Below are 21,249 nucleotides of genomic sequence, written 5' to 3'. Positions count from 1 at the left end.
GATGTTGCAGTGTACCGCCCGTACAAAATTAATTCAGTTTTCCACAATAAGGATAAACGATGGGTTAAAATGTTAAGGCTAAAAAAAACTGTACCGGCTGGACACACTTCATTGAGCTTTCCACTAATAAGGATAAAAGATGGAGTAACGAACTCACTCCACGTTTGCTATCTGTAATAGTGTACATTAAGTTAAGCACGAGCAAGAAAGAGAAAATTGCTTGCCTTGTTTTGCAAGGTCTATAATCTTGGCAGCATGCTGATAATAATAATAATTGGGGGTTCTCTCCTAAATGCCTGATTACGTGCTTGACTCCTTGAACATATGTTTTTCATTGAATTGCAGCATGAAGCAGAACTGGCTGAGAAAAAAAAAATCTCTTAGCATATAAGAGATTTCTATTGGAGTCACATCAATGGTAAAGAACCAAAAACTGAGAAGACTGCATCCAGAAACGGTGCAAATCATGCTTACAAAATTTTGTATATATATTGTTGGTATACCACAGGAAGCAGGTCTACCTTTACAGTGCAAATCATGTAGCGGCCTTTTATGTTGAGAAACGGGTTTATCCTTCGGATAAAAAAATGACAGTTTGATGTTCCAATTCTTGATAGAAATAAGAGCAGACCCTTACCTTACTTTACAGAAGCAAGTAGAATCCGAACAGAGGACCGTCTTAGTATTGGCGAAGGAACCGCTCAGGCAAGAGCAGCGATTCTGGACCGGCATAAGGCTCAGCGGCGTGCCACGCGCGGAGGGATAGGGGCGGCCATGGTCCCAGCCTTCCCAGTGGATTAGCCGCGTCAGGCATCGACCAAGGGGGCTGTCATGGGATAGAAACGCAAACTCATAGGTAGTTATAGGACTTACTATACGTCCAAGTCATACGTGATTCCACCAAGACACATGCAATTCAGAGGAATTGGATGTAGAACAGACACAAAATCAGAAATAAAAAAAGGATTAGTAGTAAAAGGAGATGAAAAAGGTCCATAAAAACATCTAAAATGAGATGGATTGGCATATATAATAGGATAATAAACTTGTACCTGTTTCAGCACTTCTACATATCTCTGCAGCCTGGTTAACAGAAAAAAAAAATCAGAAGAAAAGAAAATTCAATGCCTGTTTAATCTATATTTCCAAATATTATCAGGTCAAATAAAGTGTTCCAGAAAAGAAGTCGTCAATGGTGAAAATAAATTTGAATTTACGCACAATATTCATAACTCTTGTAAATCGGCTCCTCTACCATAATTGACATAATAAATTTCAAGTGTATGGTGATGTTTGACACATGAAGATGATCAAAACCTGAGGTGAATTCTCCACAAAAACTGATTAAGAACTTGTACAAGTTTTGCAAACAATAACATGAACTAATGTGAATCTCAATCACAATTCTGCTTTTTATGCATGTTCTCTCAACTTTGAAATAAAATCAAATGAACCTACAGGCTACAGTACATAACGATGGAGATGGGAGGCACAGAAACTGAAGGCAGCTCACCTGGATGAGAGAAGACGGGGAGGAATGAAGAGTTGCTGAGCCTTCTGCCGTTGGAAGCATACCTGATGCAAGCATAAATAAATCGGCGGCAGGCAACCGCAGATGTTGCGACTTGTGATGCGTGCGCCAACGACCTGGGTACATCTCCTTGGTCCGAGCGCGGCGGCCGATCGGCAGCGCCGGATACTCTGGCTGGCTGCTCCATGTCCGGGGCGAGAAAGGCCATGAGAGTAGAGTCAGCCAGTAGGGGAGCGTTGTTCGCCTTCTCTTGGCCAAATCCGACGCAGGACGGGGGCAGGAAGGCATACCACGATTCCATTATAGCAGTATTTCAGATCCCCCAACCCTCCCTCCCCAGAGGTGGCGACACGCCGTGAGGTCTCCGCCACTACTGCTTTCAACTGGGCCGGCACTGCGGAGGAGGCGCATACGTCGGTGCGGAGGAAGCGTGTGGGCTGTCGACAATTAAGGTGGTCAGGACTTTGGTGGCGGCGGAAGAGAAAGAGGACGGATGGAGCGTGGCGGCCGGATTCTTCGAGATGTGGTGAACTCGCTCGGAAGGGGCTGATCTAGCGGAACCGTTTCATTGTTGTTCCTTAATTTGGGGGATGCGGAAGTATCGAGCGTGGGGAGATGGTGCAGCGGAATCGTGGGTGGGGAGAACAAATCATTATGCGCCGTGTGATGTAAGTGGATGTAGGGTTAAGATTTAATTTTCCTATGGCACTTCGTGCCTTTATAAGTAGTAGAGATATAAGTAGTAGAGATAGAGATAAATTCGAAAATAGGGAAAAAAAGGCAAAAAACCAGGACAAAGAAAGAAAAATAAGGATAAAAGCCCACCAGATCCCAGCCGTCGCCCACACACGAAAGCTCACCCCAGACATCAAAATCAATCACTCGCCGCCTAGGGTTCTTCCGCCGCCACCACAGTCCGCAAGTCGCCGAGAAACGCCGCCGCCGCCGGCCGTTCTCCTACAGCATCCGTCAGGCAACTGAAGGGATCGCGTGTTTGTCCGCATCGTCAAGCTCGTGCCGTTCCAGGTACCTTATACGTCCCGTAGCAGGCTCTGTTTTGGTCCCAGCTGTTGTAGTAGTAGGGGCGGGCAGTCGTTCCTGGCAGCGGCGTGAGAAAATTTGTTCATTCGATGCTAGTTTCATCAAGTAAATAACCAGTCAATCTCCCTACTCAGCCAGCACTTCGAATATTGTACTACTTGTAACGATCTGTAGCACCACCACCAGATGCAGCCACACATGCATTGATTCCATTTGTTAGTGCGATGGTAGACTGTTTGCCATAGGATTGATGACAAATAATATACCTGTAGAAAACCCTAGCCGCCTCCGGGGTCACCTCCAGGCGTCTGCACTGCTGCCCATCTCCCTCGCCTCTGCCTGAGGAGGCCGTCCTGGGTGGACGGCAGCAGCGAGGCACCGGTTCCCTCCAGGCGCTCCCCCTCCTACAAATCCCCCAAAATCAGCCATTTTGGTCGCCGCCTCCGTTGTTGCTCGCACGCGAGCTCCGTCGCTGGGCTCCCGCTGCCCCTGTTGGCCGCTGGCTTGTGTGCCATTTCCGCCCCGCCCTCTTGGAGCTCGGCGCCGTCGGCACCCAACCGATGTCGTCCTCCCTGCAGTCCCCGGTGGCGTCCGCCCAGCCCAGGCGCCATGGGATGGCCCCGACGGTGCTCGTCTTTGCTTGGGGCGGCCCCTGTCCGGCCCCTTGCTGCCTGTGGCTCGTTCCCCTGGGATGCAGCGGGTGCATGGCTTCGCTGGTGGTGGACGCCTCTCCTGGATGTGTCGCGGCACGGCAGTTCCCTGGAGAAATCCCTTCTCTGGCCAGGTCAGAGCGACAATGGCAGTGCTCTTGAGTACCGTGTACCTTGCTGGAGGCGTGGTTTGGGTGTTGCACCTCCCTCCGGATTGTTTCTAAGCGATTGCTCTGCGACGACGACGCTTACGTTGTGGTTAAACAAGCGCTCTAAATCAACGTGCTTCAAACATGCGTCTAGTATCCATGCATAAAACGGCTGGCTCATCTATATCAAGATAATCACTTAGTGTTACTACAAATATTTAGTAAATAATCAAGATAATCACACTATTTAGTAAATAATTACCTTTGCTTCTGCATGATAGTGTATTGAATAATTTAAAAGGAACCCATAATATGAGCAGCCAGACAAAAATGAAGATACAAGCGATGTCATAATGTGGGACAAGAATTGTACTCCTCCTACTGAATTATCACAAGGATCTGAGGTACACAATGACACCTCGCCTCCTTCTCAGATGCCACGAAGCCAATTAACAAGAATGAATTACTTTCCAAACTTAGGAAATATATTCTAGGTGTTAACGATGAAGATGCCATGAAGTAATTTCAATTTATATAAGATGCAACAGTTTAAATTGTTATTTTTAAACTGTGGGTTAACTTCATGCTTTGTTTCGTAGAGAAATATGGGTTCCTGTATAGTTGCCTATGTGCTTAATGTTACTTCCTTTTTCTATATATGGTACACACACTGCGTCGCCCCCTCCTGGCGACCGAGGGAGCGAACCCTAGCGCTCTCCGCCGCCGCCCCCCTCCATCCTCCCCTCCTCCTCGTCGCCCCCAGAGGCGCCGGCGTCAAAGCACGCGGCGTCGGTGAAGGGGGCGGCGGGGATCTTGGCCCTCGCTCCTCCCGCGGCGACTAGGTGGAGGACCGCCGCGCGAGGTTCGCCATGGTCGTGGCTGCTGCTCGGTGGGCTCTCCCTGCCGGCGGCCGCCTCGGTGGGGGCTCTGGGTGCCAGGGCGGCGGCCCTGGGCGGGTGTGGACGGCGTCGGCCCTGCGGCGGGCGGCGGCCGTGGTTGCGTGCTGGCCGTCGTTCTCGGCCGCGCGGGCGGCGAGGCGACGGAGGTTGAGGGTCGCGGCACCGGTCTGCGCCGTCGGCCCGGTTGCCAGAGCTGAAGATGAAGCCTCCTCTTCCTCGTTTTGTTCTTCCCCTGCCAGATCTGGAGCTCGGTGGTTCCGGCCGCCGATTTTAGGTGTTGGGCAGAGGGTGGTGTTGGCTGGTGGTACCGGGGGAAACCTTTGGGCAACCACGACGAGGACGACGCCGCCGGCGCCGCGCTCCTTCCCGAAGGCCTCGTCGAGGTACCACTCTCACTACCCTCCTCTGCGTGGGCGAAAGCCTGGTGTTTCCTTGCGGATGGCGGCGGCGTTGCGACGTCGGTCCCCTTCCTGAAGGCGCCGTCTTGGGAACTGCAGAGGTGGGTGAACTCCGGCGGTTTGAGGTGGCCGTGGCGACTCGCTCTGTTTGGCGAAGCTTTTTCCCCGTGTTGACTGGCAGGTGCCAGGTTTGATGCTCTGCTTCTCCATTGCCCCTGCTTGCCGGTGGCGACGCCCTCGAGCCTGGGTGAAAGGGGAAAGGGTTCCCCTTTACGGCAGTAGCGACGCTGGGTTGGCGAGCGGCCATGCCTTGGTGGTCCTGTTCATCCGTGGGGGTTGGCTGTGCCCTCTTCCGTCGTTTCTTCTTCGCTGCGTCTTCTTCCTGCAGCTCCGGTCTGATGTGGTGGTTGCTCCGGCGATGGTGGTGGTCTCGGTGAAGTTCCCTCCCGTCTCTGATGGCGTTCCCTTTGGCAGTCTAGCTCCCTCTTTTTCGCTGTGTTCTTGGGGGAACTCCTTCACCTCCCGACGGTACGGTGCCCTTCGATCCAGGGCAAGGGACAAGGGGTCTCTTTCCGGAGGTGGAGACGGTGGAGGCTGGATCTAGATTTGCCTAGTGGGTGCGGTCGACGACACGGTCCGGTGGCCTCTCCAAGCTCTCGCTGCCTTCCTGGTGCTCTCCTCGATGTCTAGCTGTGGTGTAGGCGTTCCAAGTGGTGTTGCTTGTGTTGCCTGTTCCTGTGAGTTGTTTGTAAGCACGTTTGTATCTGCCGTTGGTGGCTTTATTAATTTAAAGCTGGGCTAAGGCCTTATGTTTAATATATGGTACACTGTAGACTTTTTCTGTCACAACAATGTCATATTTTTTTATTCCATTTAGTGATTAGCGATGCAGCGCGGAAAGAGGGATTACCATATCTAAATATTTTCATGTTGTATTGCTGTTACACTTCTTGCTAGTGTTTGATTGAATCAGATATATGCATGTTTCTCGGGAAAGGCAATAACAACCGTTGTTTCTCGGGAAAGGCAATAACAACCGTTGTTTCTGATGTTTCTCGGGAAAGTAATTCAGAAATACTTACAACTTCATTGGCGCATCTTTTATGTATTACATTTCAGATTTTAACTCTTGACTAAGGCGGATGTAGCTTTCAAATTAGGTCTTTGGTTTCACGGGATATTCAGTTACATCATCAGCTTGATCCCCAATCTGCCTAAATGATGTAAGACTAGATGTGCAAGGTGTAAAATAAAGAGTACAAGGAAAAACATGTCTGCATCAAATCTGAAATGTGGCATTATCAAAGACTAGAGGTTGTCTTATGAGTTTCATTTTGGGCAACCATGCTTTACCGCAACCAAAAATAAGCCTGTTAACAAATTTACACTTCCCAATGGATTCCATTATGATTTCAATCTCATTACAATTTTAACTACAACGAATGCATTTGGTGCCCCGTCTTGTACAACAATATTATGAGTGAAAAGTGCATATTTTGGGACCACTTGCATTCCCAAATACACCAGATCAATCGTCTCAGATATAAATTCGCAACAAAAATCTAAAAATGACCAAGAATAACAACAAACATTGCTCGTGAGGGTTTGACACTAGGAATATACACATACAAAATTGGTAAGCACGGAGCAACTAGCTATCGTTATTCCCAACCGAGATTGGCAGTTCAGATTTATCAAACTGCTCAAAGCGTACCTACCAAGAAATCCATCAGAAAATTTGAGAATATCCACAACGTTCTCTATTAGGACAAACTTTGGTTTCAGGATATCCATAAAAGTAATTATCTGTTTGCTCTTCTCGTCTTTTAGCAGACCTGCACAGTTTATGAACAGGTTAAACCACTAATTCCTTGGCATGGCGGGCTACCGCATAAGGCATTAGTATCAATCTTTAAAATGTAACAACACAAATAAATAGCATTTGGAATCTGCCGTAGAGCTTAAAAGGAAATAATGTAACAACACAAGCAAACGCTCGAATGTAGTAGACGAGACATTTCATCACTGAATGTGATTGTTTGCTTGTTTTATTTCATTATCCTTCCTTTTAGCTCCGCACTAAATTGCTCATGCTATTTATTTGCGATGTTAAATTTTAAACGACGATGTTGATGTCTTATCCGGTGGCCTGCATTGCCAATGGATTAGCGGGTTTAACTGGTTTATAAACCGTAAAGATCAGTTAAAAGAAGAGAAGAACAAGCAGATGGTCACCTTCATGGATATCATGGCAACCGAAATTCGCCCAAATGGAGAATATTGTGAATATTTTTAAGTTTGATAATGCTAATGATTTATTGGTAGGTATGCCTTCAGCCGTTATCAATCTCGAGTGGGGATGGTTGGTTGCTAAGGACTTCCTCAATCTCGTATGCGTGTATTCTCTATGGGGATCTCCCGAGCATGTTTCGTTATTATTCTTGGTCACTGCTACCTTTTGTTACAAATTATTTTTCTGAGACGATTTGTCTAGTCTATTTTTCTATGCAGGTTCCCCAAAATATGGTTTTCCTACTCATAACGTTGTTGTTTTTTGGCGGGACACGAAATGCATTCATTGTAAGCGAAATCATAATGAGATCATCATAACTAAATCCAATTAGAAGTGTAAGTTTGTTGACCAAATTCATTTTGGTTGGAAGGTGACAATGTTATCCAAAAGCTAACTTTGAAGAAAATTCTGGTCCTTGTTGATACTATTTTAGATTTGTGGGAGGCATTATTTTACTTGTCCTAAATATTTCATATATTGTACATTTCAGTCTTACATGGTGTATGCAGGGTGATAACGATCAAGCTGATTGAGTAACTGAATATTTTGTGAAATAAAAATAATAATTTTGACTTTTATGTGTCACTAATTATTTTGACTTTTATAGTGAGCTCATTTAATGATGTTCCAAATGTTTTAGATGTGTTGGGCTACTCATTTTGTGACAAAGATTTTAAATCACCAGTTTTATCGAGTTGAACAAACATGATTATGAGCATATTAATCAAATCGCATACAAAATCATATTACAACTGTGTACCGGTGTAGCAGGAGCAATATCAGGAGAAGAGGCTGGTTCACCTTGCTGCTGGTTGGCATCGACATTGATGACACCAGAATTTCTCTCACGGTTTGTCTAATTCTTGAACAACAAAGGAGCAGTTGGACTCGAGGATTATAGGTCCCTGCAAGTGAGCATGTAATGAACACATCCTTGCTCGTGTTTGGGCGCTTCTCAGGGCACTTTGGCTTCCCGACCGTCCGATCATGACTCGGAGCGACTCTCACCCTTAGGATTTGTTACCGAGTGTGCTGTTATAAAACTAGGGTAGAAATCCTTCAACGCGTAATTCCCGTCGCAGCTGCCGCATCACCTCTCGCGTTGCCTGTGTCATTCCCAATTTGCTCTCGTTCCACCGCTCCTCCTCATCCTCGGCACTCCCTTGCACCTTCTCCTCCCGCTGTTTCGCTTCTCCCTCCCCTCTTATAGTCCTATGCCTGCTATTCGTGCTGTTCCACCTCTCACTCCTGCTCAGTGCTCTCCCAGGCCTTCTCGTTCCACTGTGTGGAGCTCTGGCGGCACAGCAAATGGAAGAACGAGATGCTATCTTAGTATTTGTTGACTTTTCCTCACATGCCTCTAAGTTGTGCATCTGTTCTTCCTTCCAACTGGCAAGGTTCTCATGGGAGAATAGACGGTGGCCCCCCGACACCAAATATGTCATGTACATACCGTGGCTGAAAAAAATCTTTGCAAGCTTCCTCTGGTTAGCACAGTCTCCTTCTCTGTGAACCTTATTGAATCTTTGGTTAGTTGCTGTTAAGTAATTAATTCGTGTTCCAGCTGATTTATCTGTTGCATTGTGTTGTACTATTGTTTGTGCGACTAATAGATTGTGTTCATACCTTTTATTTCTCCAAGTGTATTATTTTGTGTCTTCTTGATAGCTATCATTGTTACTATGATTGGTGAGTTTGTTTGGTTCCAAGATGAGCTCGGTTTGCTGTTTTAAAAAGGCTATATAACCTTCCTGGGTGTTTCCTTTTTGTTCCTGCATTGTTTCATCACTTTCCTTCTATTATGGTATGCCCCTCTTGGATTCCCTTTATGTGCCCATACGTGCATTAAGGGTCCAAATGATTCACCCAAAGGAAGTACAACTACCCTATGATTTTGTTGGCCTATACAGCTTTAGTAATTTTGTATTTTTTTGCATGGCAACAATATTCTTCAGGAATTTAAGGTAATGAAACTGCTTTTGAGTACCCAACATTAATATGTCTTGTTCGGTGTTTAATAGAAAATCATTATGTAATGTGGTAGTAGCCTCTCGAATTTATTTGATGGGATCATATGCCGTTGTGATTTTGAGGATGCATTGTGTGATGTCATACTTCTTTTGAAGAGAAGAGGTATTCTTTGATATCTTTTGACAATTAATATTTCTCCCATTCCCAGACACCTCCTTAATAAATCTGTTTTCCGAAACAGTTTTTTCTTGAGCATCTCAGTTGTAGCAAATAAATTTGTATTGGGAATTTTTATATGATGTGATTGCTTAAAGATCCCCTGAAAAATGTGCTCCCCTTACTAATTAAAAGAGCAAGGGTTATTTCAAGTATTACTTAATATGTATGTTTCCTACCTTGGCACTACGTGTAAAACATATGAGGAGATTTCAGATACTCTGACTATTGAGGCTCTAGCTTTACGAGATGCCTGTGCCCTTGCAGCTGACCGAGGTTATAACAGGGTGATCTTCGAGGGGATGATCGTTCGATTATCAAACCTATCTTAGATGAGATTAGCGAGCTAGAAAGTTTATTTTCTTATTCTAATACCGTGTTTGCCCGCCATGAAACTAACCAGGCGACCCACTGTTGCGCAAAGTATGCGGCGATAGATGGAAGGTTGTTTACTTGGGATATTGAGCCACCGGCATTTTGAGTTCACAGCCTAGAGGCTGATTGTAACCCTGTTTTGATTAACTAATAAAGCATGCGGTTTCCCTCAAAAGAAGTTCAGAATCTGGTGGCCTTGCGGTTGCTTAGTCTTCTGATTCATTGGGGAAGAATGATGATTGGGTCTATCTGCTGATAACAGGTTGCTGCACTTTAGAAGGCGTCATTGTTTCTTGGCTGTTTGTTTATTTAGACCAAGATTGCGCTGGTTAACAGTTGAGCATTAGATTTTGTTTTCTGTGTCTCTGAGAAGGATGCATGCTTGGGTTGGATTAAGGTTACAGGAACATGACACATCAGCCATAATAGATGTTACTACCTATTCTCATTCAGGCTCCACCGTTGCCGTCCCGGAGCCGCCCTCGCGCAGATGCCAATGTTGCGCAGCTGCCGCTGCTGTCCGCGGGCTCTGGCGCCGTTTGGGAGGGCCCTGGGTGGCGGCAACCATGGCTGGAGAGGATGCGAGAGGAGGAGGGAGGGAGAGCTCCGCCGGCCGCCCCGCACTTTCGCCACCGCCGGACTCGCCCAAGTCCGTCCTCCTCGCGCGAGGTCGTTCTTGGGTTGGCGCTGGGTAGGTGGTGGAGGAGCAGCGATGGGCTTCTGGTTGCGCTGGCCTTGAGGAGGAGCCGGTCGCACATGGGCCCTCCTCCGAGCTGTGGCGGGTCTCTCCGATGGCGTCAGTACGATGGCTCGTGGGAGGTGGGGCCCTGGTGGCCAGTGGTGCTTGGCCACGGGCTCTAGCCGCCGGTGGTGCACGCCGCTAGGTCGTTGAGGGGAGCCGGCACAGGGAGCCCTTGGGGTCGCGCATCCTCCACCTCCTCGGTACCTGCTCACCCTGGTGAGTAGCGCGAGGAGGGCCGCCCCAGGAACCCCGGAAGGATGGCCATGGCGCCGCTCGATGGATCTACGCCTTGTTGCTCATCCATCCTATCTCCTAAGGTTTGTCTTTTCTTCTCAGAAGGTGGATCTGCCCGGCCATGGACGTGAGCAGAGAAAACCATAGCCGGCTCTTCCTCTCTGCCTCTCCGCTCAGGATGCTAGATTTTTATTTACTAATAGTCTCTTGCAACTTGTGTGAATTTGGCAGTAGGCTGTTTCGACCTCCTGTTGGGTGATGCCGCACTCACGCTGGAGAACATGATGTCAAATTTGTTTACCTACATGTGGGGAAGCACACATCTGAACATGATGTCATGCTGTGTGGACTTTGCTGCCAGTTAACTATTAGAATGGATATAATACAACAAGCTGAAATTTGATTTGAGTTGACCTGACATTTGTATACTTTTCTGGATGAAGGTTATGATTGGCACGGTTGTCTGGATTTGTAAGTGGTGAACAAGAGAAAAGTTACTATCTCACTTGAAGACAATGGATTACTGCTTGTGTATATATGTAAAATTACTTACCGGTGAGAAATTGTATTTTATGAATGAACTATTTAGGTGCGAGAGATTGAGGTAACCATTTATGATGTTACTCATATTGCTTCTTATGTTTTATTACAGGTGGTCTTATTTTCAGATCGCAAGTTTGTCCGAATCAGACTGGAAAAGAATTGCTTGGACATTCTTGGGTATTGTGGTCCTGTGATTTTTTAATATGCTCAGACACTGTGAGTAGCTAAATGGTAGGGACATGTGAGAGTGCATTCTAATTTTTGGCTTAGGCCTGGCTAGCCCATTATGTCATCATCTTCTTTGGGTTGCAGGTTCCTTGCCTTCTGTTGTAAAAGAGGAGTCCTATTTTTGGTTCAGGTTTCTTGCCAATAATTATCCTTTTGGCTGCATTGTGTTCTTCCTCTGAGGTGAGGGCTTTGAGACCCTCATATTGTTTTGTGAATAGCTGCTGGCTTACTGCTACTTTTTGCTGCCATTTCCCTGGGAACATGTTTTTGAGGAAGTGTGAAAATCATATATATATCTACACCAGGATTTTTTGGATTTAGTAGAACACCAAAGAAAAAAATATATCCATCATGTGGAGTGTGCTCTTACCCCATTTGGCATGTGCTAAATAAAATTTTGCACTCTTCCCTTTTATGTAAACTTTCCATTCCTCCGGTATATTAGATCATTCAGTAGGCATGCAACCAGAAACATCAACTTGTTTTGCACTTTTAAATAAGATGCTTCGATTTTGATTTTGGCTCTACAAGCGAATAATCAGTGGGTATTCTATGGGTAATATTTTTGTCGTAATGCATCTCAAATCGGCCTGGGATGGCAATGCGAGGTGAATGATTTTTGTTCCTTTTTCCAAGCGTTTCAGGTTGATCATTTTGATTATCATTAGCTGGTCATTTACTCGTCTATGCTTAAAACTGCTTAGTTGTGGAAATGTAGTATTTTACCTAAGTGGTAAACTATGGAGTGCTATTTTTGCAATTATAGTTTACAATGTGTAATATGACCAGGTGCTAATGTACAAAGTTGTATGATTAAATCCCCCCGCAGGTTAAACTCTCTCATTATCTACCACGCCTTTCTAAACATGTGTTGTTGCTAGCTTCAGGTAAATCTTCTCCCAGTTCTGTTGTATAGACCATGTGCCAATGTACAAAGTTGTATGATTAAATTCCCCCTTGCAGGTTAAACTCTCTCATTATCTACCACACCTTTCTAAACATGTGTTGTTGCTAGCTTCAGGTAAATCTTCTCCCGGTTATGCATGTTTACTATTTGTCACTTCGCAGGGTTCTGATTCGTGCGTAACAATTTTTCTTTGTTGTAAATATACACGTGGGATTTCTTCTGTTCTGTATATGTACGAAGGCTTCGTATGTCTTCTTACTCAGGTTCCTGTTTTTTTTTCTTGATCTAGCTCTGCTCATTTCAATTGTTTGTTTTGCTTCCCTATCCTCTTGTTTTGGTACCTGACAAGGTGTTTAGTCTTTTCCTCTTTTCTCTCAAAAATTGGGTGGTACATGATTTTTTTGGTAAATCTTTGTGAATTGATGTAACTGAAAAAGTGAATAAGCATTCAGAAGTTGTGAGTCTTTTCCTCTTTTCTCTCAAAAATTGGGTGGTACATGATTTTTTGGTAAATCTTTGTGAATTGATGTAACTGAATAAGTGAATAAGCATTCAAAAGTTGTGAACTACATGCCATGCGCTAAAACAAACCAAGCATCTAAAATCGCGCAAATGACGGAGGCTAACCATAAGGTTTGGCTTATTTCTGTACCGGAGGTTGGAGCGGAGCTCTTCCATCGAGTACAGTAGTATCTGACGGGGCGTGTTACCGTGTTGCTCACCGTAAGCGTTGGTTTATTTTCAATACCGGAGGCTCGGGAGCATGTAGCTCTAACTGGGGAATATTATGGTTACATGGTTGCGATTTCTTATTTCGTTAGTTGCACAGTTTCCTCTTCCTCTTTCAACCTCTTAGACATACTCGTAAAGTAGAGCATTGGAGCTACTCGCACTTGACTTTGGCAGATTGCACTTCAATTTTTAGTCAATTGATTGCATATCAACTTAAGATTTTTAACAATCGATGGTAATGAAATATTAGAATCTCATAAGGTTTGTCTTATTTTAGTACCCGAGGTTGGAGCGGAGCCCTTCCATCGAGTGTAGTAGTATCTGACGGGATGTGTTATCGTGTTCCGTAAACCTTGGTTAATTTCAATACTGGAGGCTCGGGAGCATGAAGTGTAGCTCTTTCTATCGCTGCCATCATCGAAGTAGCAAAGGGGGATTACTAGGGTGAAATAACCATTTTTTTTCTACATCGTTCTTACGTGTAAGGTATGACGGGAGGAAGGTTCATCAAAGGGAAAACACATTTAGGCAACCGTTTTTTAAATTAGACGCAGAAAATAGCTGTAAATTTGGAGTGGGCTTAGTAGGACTAAGACCGGAGGGGTCGTTGATGTGTACAACTACGTCGCGAGGGAGCGGATGGGTCGGCGCATATAAAACCATCGTCTCCCACGGCCACATCCATTCCCCCCACTCCGTTCCCCGCCTACCACTCCCAAAATCGCCAAAAAGTCTCCCTCTCGGCCACTTTGCCTTTAGTGTAGGTTTCTTCTCGCGCGGATCCAGGAGAATCGTCGGAGATGGAAGCTGGGGAAAGAGTCGGCGGCGTGGAAGATGAGAGGAACCGCAAGGTCGCCGGTTTTGCTGGAGAGGAGGAGGTCGTTGGAGGCGAAGGTGGTGTTGAAGAATCCGCCACCAGCGCGGGTCCTTTGAGGGCCACCGTCATGGACGCGGACACGTTCGGGCCGGCCAGCATCAGTCCGGTTGTAGAGGAACCGGCGGATCTAGCGGTGATTGGATCGTCTACAGTAAAAGGCGACGGCGATGCGGGAACATCCACTCTTGTCGGCGTCGCTGTTGGCGCAGCCGTTATCGGGGCGGCAAGCCAAGCGTCCGGCGAGGGCTCGCTGGTGAAACCAGACATGCAAAAGGAGGTATCTACTACGGTGAAGCCAGACTTGCAAAATGAGGTATCTACTATAAGTCGGACTAATCCAAAACAAATAAATGCGCACGTAATAGATACATCCTTTTGCATGTCTGGCTTCACCAGCGAGCCCTCGCTGGACGCTTGGCCCGCCGTCCTGATAACGGCTGCACCAACAGCGATGCCGGCGAGAGTGGATGCTCCCGCATCTCCGTTACCTTTTACTGTAGCCGACTCAATCGCCGCTAGATCCGTTGGTTCCTCTACAACCAAACCGATGCCGGCCGGCCCGATGGTGGCCGCACCGACACCAAGGGCGTCCACGACGGTGGCCCTCAAAGGACCAGCGCTGGTGGCGGATTCTTCAACACCACCTTCGCCTCCAACGACCTCCTCCTCTCCAGCAAAACCGGCGACCTTGCGGTTCCTCTCATCTTTCACGCCGCCGACTCTTCCCCCAGCTTCCGTTGCCGCCAATTCTCCTGGATCCGCGCGAGAAGAAACTTACACTAAAGGCGAAGTGGCCTAGAGGAAGAGAGTTTTTTGGCGATTTTGGGAGTGGTGGCGGGGAACGGAGTGGGGGGAATGGATGCGGCCGTGGGAGACGATGGTTTTATATGCACCGACCCATCCCCTCCCTCGCCACGTAGCTGTACACCGACTCCTCCGGTCTTAGTACTGCTAAGCCCACTCCAAATTTACAGAGTTCTGTTTTCTACGTCTAATTTAAAAAACGGCTGCCTAAATGTGTTTTCGCTTTAGTGAACCTTCCTCCCGTCGTACCTTACACGTAAGAACGACGTAGCAAAAATGGTTATTTCACCCTAATACTCCCCCCTTTGCTACTGCGATGATGGGGATGATGGGGCGATCGAAAGAGCTACGCTTCACGCTCCCGAGCCTCCGTCAGATACTACTACACTCGATGGAAGGGCTCCGCTCCAACCTCGGGTACTGAAATAAGCCAAACCTTATGAGATTCTAATATTTCGTTACCATCGATTGTTAAAAGTCTTAAGTTGCTATGCAATCAATTGACCAAAAATTGAAGTTGTTATGCAATCCGGCAAAGTCAACTGCGAGTAGCTCCAATGCTCTACTTTACGAGTATGTCTAAGAGGTTGAAAGAGGAAGAGGAAACTGTGCAACTGACGAAATAAGAAATTGCTTAGCACTCGAGTGATAGAAAGTGGGCCGCGATCGAAAGAGCTACACGCTCTCGAGCCTCCGGTATTGAAATAAACCAACGCTTACAGTGAGCAACGCGGTAACACGCCCCGTCAAGAGCTCCGCTCCAACCTCCGATACACCTCCGATACAGAAATAAGCCAAACCTTATGGTTAGCCTCCGTCATTTGCGCGATTTTAGATGCAGGAGGTGTGGCACATACCTATTAAAGTTAAAGACTAATTCTCAAACAGGTGTGGTTCTGGTCAGGGTCCTGTTATTGAAGTTATTGCTGGACGTTAGTCTTCATATGGTCTGGAGGTTCGTTTTCTAGCTGATTACTCTAATGTTAATGATCTATTGGTACATCCAGATATGCAACAAAAGCTATTGTGTTTCTGCCATGTTTGATCATGGGAAGTTTAACCCCTTTTTGAATCTTTTGCAGACCTTTATATCAAGAATTTACCTCAGTTGCCAATTAGGCTCTTCACTAGGTCAGTCGCCTGGACATTCTTTTAGCCATGAATGATAAGTACATACATTTTTCTTAGCATGTATCTGGCAAGCTATTCTCTTTTATTTTAGATTTTTTTTTACTGTAATGACATTATAAAGACGATCAAGTTGGGTTTTCGTGAGTAAAAAACTCACGGTCTTGGCTTTTCTATTAGGTAGAAAAGTAAATGTGTAGGGGTGTATACATTGACTCTTATTGGAGCAGTGTAAGGATCTGATGGAAAATATTTCTTTTTCCAGCCTTTTCACTGCATAACATATGGTCTTACTCTACCACCCAAAAATTTATTTTGAAGAGAATGATCATGCAGGTCAATGTCGTGTCCTCTTCTTGCCATTAGGCTCTTAAATCTTAGAATGCACCAATCATGGTCAGTGCATCTTTATTTTGGATGATTTCTCTACTTTTTGTTCTTGATTTATATATTATGTACCTGTAATTTATTTTTCGTAAGTATTTATGATTGTCCAAGAGATAGAGAAGGCAACTAAAAAGAGGAAGAAGCAATTCCTCTTCTCACTAACACAAGGCTGCTTTACCGCAGGAAGACAGGCTGTGAAAATGGAAGGAGTTCCTTGACATAGAATGGAGCAGCACTCCGCACTCGTGCCTAGAATTACTGATATTTGTATATATGTAACTAGGCTGCCAACTTTGATTTCTATCCTATGTTGTATGACGTATATTGCTACCGGTGACTTCATGATCACCCCGATGTACAAAAAATGTACCAGTTCTATCATCTGTTCTATAATGGTGAGCAATGAGTCGGAACTCTACAAGGTGTTCCATGTAGTTATACATTTCTTAACTCTACATGTACTCCTAACAGTAAGGTTTTACCCATTTATATCGTGCTCACAGTTATGGGGCATTTCTTAACTGGCTATGCCTTTGAACAAGTAAGAAATGACACTTCAGTGGTGAAACTGATCAAATGCTACTTCCTTACCAATGCCAACGTAGTGAAAGAGTTTCTGCTGTCTCGCTAGCCAGTAAGTTTTAGTGCAAAAAGATGGGTTCTATTGGGAGGAGGCGTTTTGGCTCATAGGAGCAAATGCTCCCATTATACAAAATAATTAAAAAATAATTTTAAAAATGAAAAAAAATTCTGACATAATTTTTTTGCTGTACATCATGACATTCTATGTTAGTGCACAAGTTTTCGTGGAGAAACAACATTTTATGTGGCGTGTACAAAAAAGACAAAAAAAATGTCCTGTACGTAGTCATGTTATAGCATCAAAATTTGTCTTTTTACAGGAGCCACAAATTTTTTTAGTTTTTTTTTGAAAACTTGTGAATGAACATAAAATGTGTAGATGTACATGTAAAATTTTATTTTAGAATTTTTTGACACTTCGAAATGTTGATTCACATAATGAGAGCAAATGCTCCTATGAGCCAAAGTGAATATCCCGTTCTATTGTTTAGTTCTTATTTTTACACTAGGTTTCAGTGCTCTGAGTAAGTTTCAGTGCATAGTTTCTGTACATATTTGGTTGTTTCTCTATAAGAATTTTTTGGCAATTTTATTAGTCTCATATACTCCCAGTAAAAACATAGAGTTGCTATGCCACCTGGAATTTCTTTTGTCATTAGCACTTTAGCAATCATATGACCGGTACCTTGGGTGACAACAACGTGCATTGCATTTTATGTCTCAAGAAAAGGAGACAAATGCAAGGAATTTCGGTAGTTGGTTTAGAGGTCTTTCGTATATGTGATACCTTTATTTTCTTATTATCATTGTATTTATTTACTTGTGAAAAGTTGAATTGTAGTATATTCAAATGGACATTTAATTTAGGTTCACGATAAGTGAAATTGTATTTTTACGATGCTAACATCATGAAGTTACCCTATCTTAATCTGGAAAGTGTACATTTTGTTTTCTAATGGTATTGATGGCTTTCTACCAGATTGCATTATTGTTATTTCTGAAATACATTTCTTTAAGATTTCCTACCATTTCTCTAAATGTGTCGTGTTTGGATTTTGGAATAACAACATATTGTCTTAGGATTCTGAAATGTTTAATCTATTTTGTCCTCTATCAAGTGTTAGGTAAATCTTGGGGCGAGCATTGGATGGTTGATGGCGTGGATGGCCGCGACAGAGTACTTGGTTAGCGAATTAGTTGGTGTGGAGGGAATGGAGGGAGGTGTAGCTTATCAAGGTGGAGGGTTAGTTACATAGGTTAAGAGGAAGAGACTGGACCGCTAAAGCAAATCGTGATGGGATGGGTGATATCAGCCGAGAATAGTGGTGGAATTTGTTTACGAGGGGCAAACTTTTGTAATAGTTTCTGGTTCCCGTGGTATCGGTTAAAGGACTCAAAATCTTGAATCACAATAAGTAGAAACATTCTTCTTGAAATTAGTAATTGTTCTTTTATACCTCTTTTATGATAGTACCTCTTCAGATACAACAACCATAATTTGGTGGGAGAGCTTATGAGAAAGCATAAAAGCTGAAAAGAAGCGGTGTGAAATCGTACTAAATTGTCATATCTTACCGTAGTACCTCGATGGAATGGTGTCTCTGGAAGATAGTAAATTAGTTAAATTTTAAACTAATTCTTAATACTAAAATAAGCTAAAACCTATAATTTAATTCCTGACTTAATTTTGCCATTTCCGCGGTAGCGCAACGGATCATCTAGTATGGATAAAAGGGACTGGTTCCGCTCAACATACCTTATCTTTTACAGTGCTTAGGCTTAGCCTTATTTGTTACCGGATATGCTCTCAGTGCCTACCTCATCTTTTAGACAGTGCTAGACGGCTAAAACTCTGCCCCTGACCATGCAGTCAACCTGTTTCCAATCTGCTCCCATTAGATTATCTATAAGTTGTATGCTTTTTTTTAGCTTAGATGTAATCAAATTTTCTTCAACGTCCTGAAGTTTGTATGTGTGCTCTTTGAATATTATGCATGTCATACATAAATGAGATGGGTATGCCAAACAAAAAATAATGGCACTGGGTGGAGGCAACTTCTGGGCTCCATTATCTTCCCAAAGTTATCAGATAAATTATCAGATTCCATGTGGTGCCCATAATAACTTCAGATTATTTATCTCCTGTCTCCGCGTGTTCATTTACATTCGCGATTAGTAATCGTACTACCCTTTTCCTAAACTTATTCTTCAAACTTCATGATGTTACTAACCTTTCTCATCATACGAAATGAGTCGTTTATACCCGAATGATTCTGTGTATGTCTGCTATAGCCTAATTATTATTATCTCTGCTGCATCTCACCAGCCATTCGCATGGGTGTTGTCGAGATTCCAGCCATGGTCATGCGCGAGACAGTGCCGAAGAAACAACACCCGCCCTGGCCGAAGTACAAGACTGGCGTGGCTGCTCAAGCCAAACTGGTGCCACCTTCATGTACTACACATTGACACGCCATCTCGCCAACACTACGTATCACTGTCCTGCAGAGAATGCTGCTGCAACACAGGCCATTAGGTATATGCAGCAGTCAGAGAAGAAGCTAATGAAAGATGACAACTATGACGAGCTTAAGGAGAAGAAGCTGTCTGAAGAGTGCCATCTCAAACAGCTGAATAAGGACAAGTAGCTTAAAGAAGTGACCAAGCACTTGGACGATTTCATAGTCCTGACTGAATCAAATGAAAAGATCAACCAGACAGCTGAGTCACTGCGTCTAGGCTTGCCCAGCGTACCCAAGTTATGGAATTAGCACAAATTTTAATCCTAAAAATACGACTTTTTGTGAGACGTGTTTTGTCATTTTTATATCGACCACAAAAAAATGTATCATTTTTTCAGGAAATTGTATAAACTCACATAGATTATCGAGGTTTACAAGCGAAATTATTTATTAAAATTGTTTTTTGGGTGGAGGGAGCATACACACTAGAAGCCGAATTGAATTTCTGCGGCTGATCGATCCTCTTATCTGTGTCGATGATTTTGTTCTGACTTACGTATGTAGAATGATAATATCTTTCTGCTGCTTAACATAGATAACATTGGCTGATCGGTGCACACAATACATGCCTGCTACAATCAGAATATTTTTAGAATCTATAGGTTGGCCAGCGCGCTGCCTAAAGTATTAGCAAATATGAACCCTTCTAAATATGACATCAGTTCGCCTCGCTCGCCGCCGGCTGCTCTCTGCACCGCATGCGTGCCTCGCTGCGCCGCACGCACACCGTTAGCCGGCTAGCAGCACCACATCGTCGACCACGAGCTCCTCCCTTGCGGTGCTGTGTTGCTGGTCCTCCGCTACGCGTGCGTGCCTCGCTGCTCCTCCTTTGCTCCACGTGCATGCCTCGCTGCGCCGCGTGTGCACCACGCCATCAGCCACGAGCTCCTCCCTCTTCGCTGCTGGTCCTCCGCTGCACCGCTGCTCTTTTTTTTTTTTTTGAACAAGGGACCAGGGCCTAGAAGACCCCAGCGACGCTTCCATTCATCACATGTGGCAGGTACATATTACAAAGAAACCCTTTTACAACTCTTGCACTGAGAAACCTGTAATTTGAAGAAAGGGCCTCTAAATGTGCAAAAAACACCCTAGAAAGAAAGGTAAAGACGCAATCAAGTCCAAGGGTGGCGCCGCCACAGATCGCCGGCGAACTCAAGACGGAGACGTCGAGTTCCGGTGCCAAGATGCTCGACAGCACGCTTCCGACGCCGCATCGCATCCGCCGGTCGCTTCTCCATCTCCGGGGACGAACCACTTGGTGATGAAGTAGCGCCGAGCTCCGGCGGTCGACACGAGAGAGAACCTCCACACAGGAGGTTGAAGTTGGGCCGCCATGCCGGCCAAGGATCACGGTGTCGAGAGACGCCGTGTGTGACGCTCGAGGGAGCCCTAGGAAAGCAGCTCCATAGCACCTCTCAGGCAGCCGACGCTGCAGAAGGCGGAGAACAGAGACGCCGCGGCCACTTCCCTCCTCGCCTCCACGGCAGGCCAGGGAATATTGACCCGGAACTCCGCTCCATCTCCCGCAGCTTGGAAGAAGCCAGGGACAGCCATCCAGATCCAGAGCTCCTGCAAGCCTCAACTCCTCCTCGCCACCATGGCCGGCCAGGAGAGAGGCAGCAACGAGCTGCACCGCACAGAACTTGCCCTCCCCCTCGCCACCATGGCCGGACAGGAGAGCAAAAACGCTGCAGGAGCATCTTGGATTGGCAGCGCCTGGAGCCACCACTTTATTGGGGAGGACGGCGTCGCTCTTCCTCCAGTTTTGCTCCAGCCACAGGAGCAGAAGCAGAGCAAGATACAACCCTAGAACCTTCTGGATCTGGCAACGGCGATCCAAGGCACGGCCTCCACTACTAAGCAAACCAAACAACGGCATAGAGCCAGAAACCAAGAAAACCTAAAGATCTACTCCTAAACTACACCGGCGCCTAACCTAGGCCAGCTCCGGCCGGCTATTCCGGCGGAGCGGCTGTCGGCGGCCCGGCCGAAGGAAGAAGAGAACCAAGAAACACTGTAGATGGCTTAGAGCGGGGAGGG

At 45.4% G+C, this 21,249-nt stretch overlaps 1 long non-coding RNA gene across 1 annotated transcript; it reads left to right on the top strand.

Annotated features, from left to right (window-relative positions):
- Positions 1-11,371: 11,371 nt before the first annotated feature.
- LOC124702442 lies at positions 11,372-16,590 on the top strand. The gene is made up of 6 exons (XR_007002474.1): positions 11,372-11,450; positions 12,100-12,157; positions 12,234-12,440; positions 15,479-15,545; positions 15,673-15,721; positions 16,289-16,590. It is a non-coding gene; the product is annotated as an uncharacterized LOC124702442 (long non-coding RNA).
- The last annotated feature ends 4,659 nt before the right edge of the window (positions 16,591-21,249 follow it).

Source organism: Lolium rigidum, chromosome 3, assembly GCF_022539505.1.
Source record: "Lolium rigidum isolate FL_2022 chromosome 3, APGP_CSIRO_Lrig_0.1, whole genome shotgun sequence".
Taxonomy (NCBI): Eukaryota; Viridiplantae; Streptophyta; class Magnoliopsida; order Poales; family Poaceae; genus Lolium; species Lolium rigidum.
The sequence above is the reverse complement of the archived record's forward strand: the minus strand, read 5'-3'. Positions and strand labels throughout refer to the sequence as shown.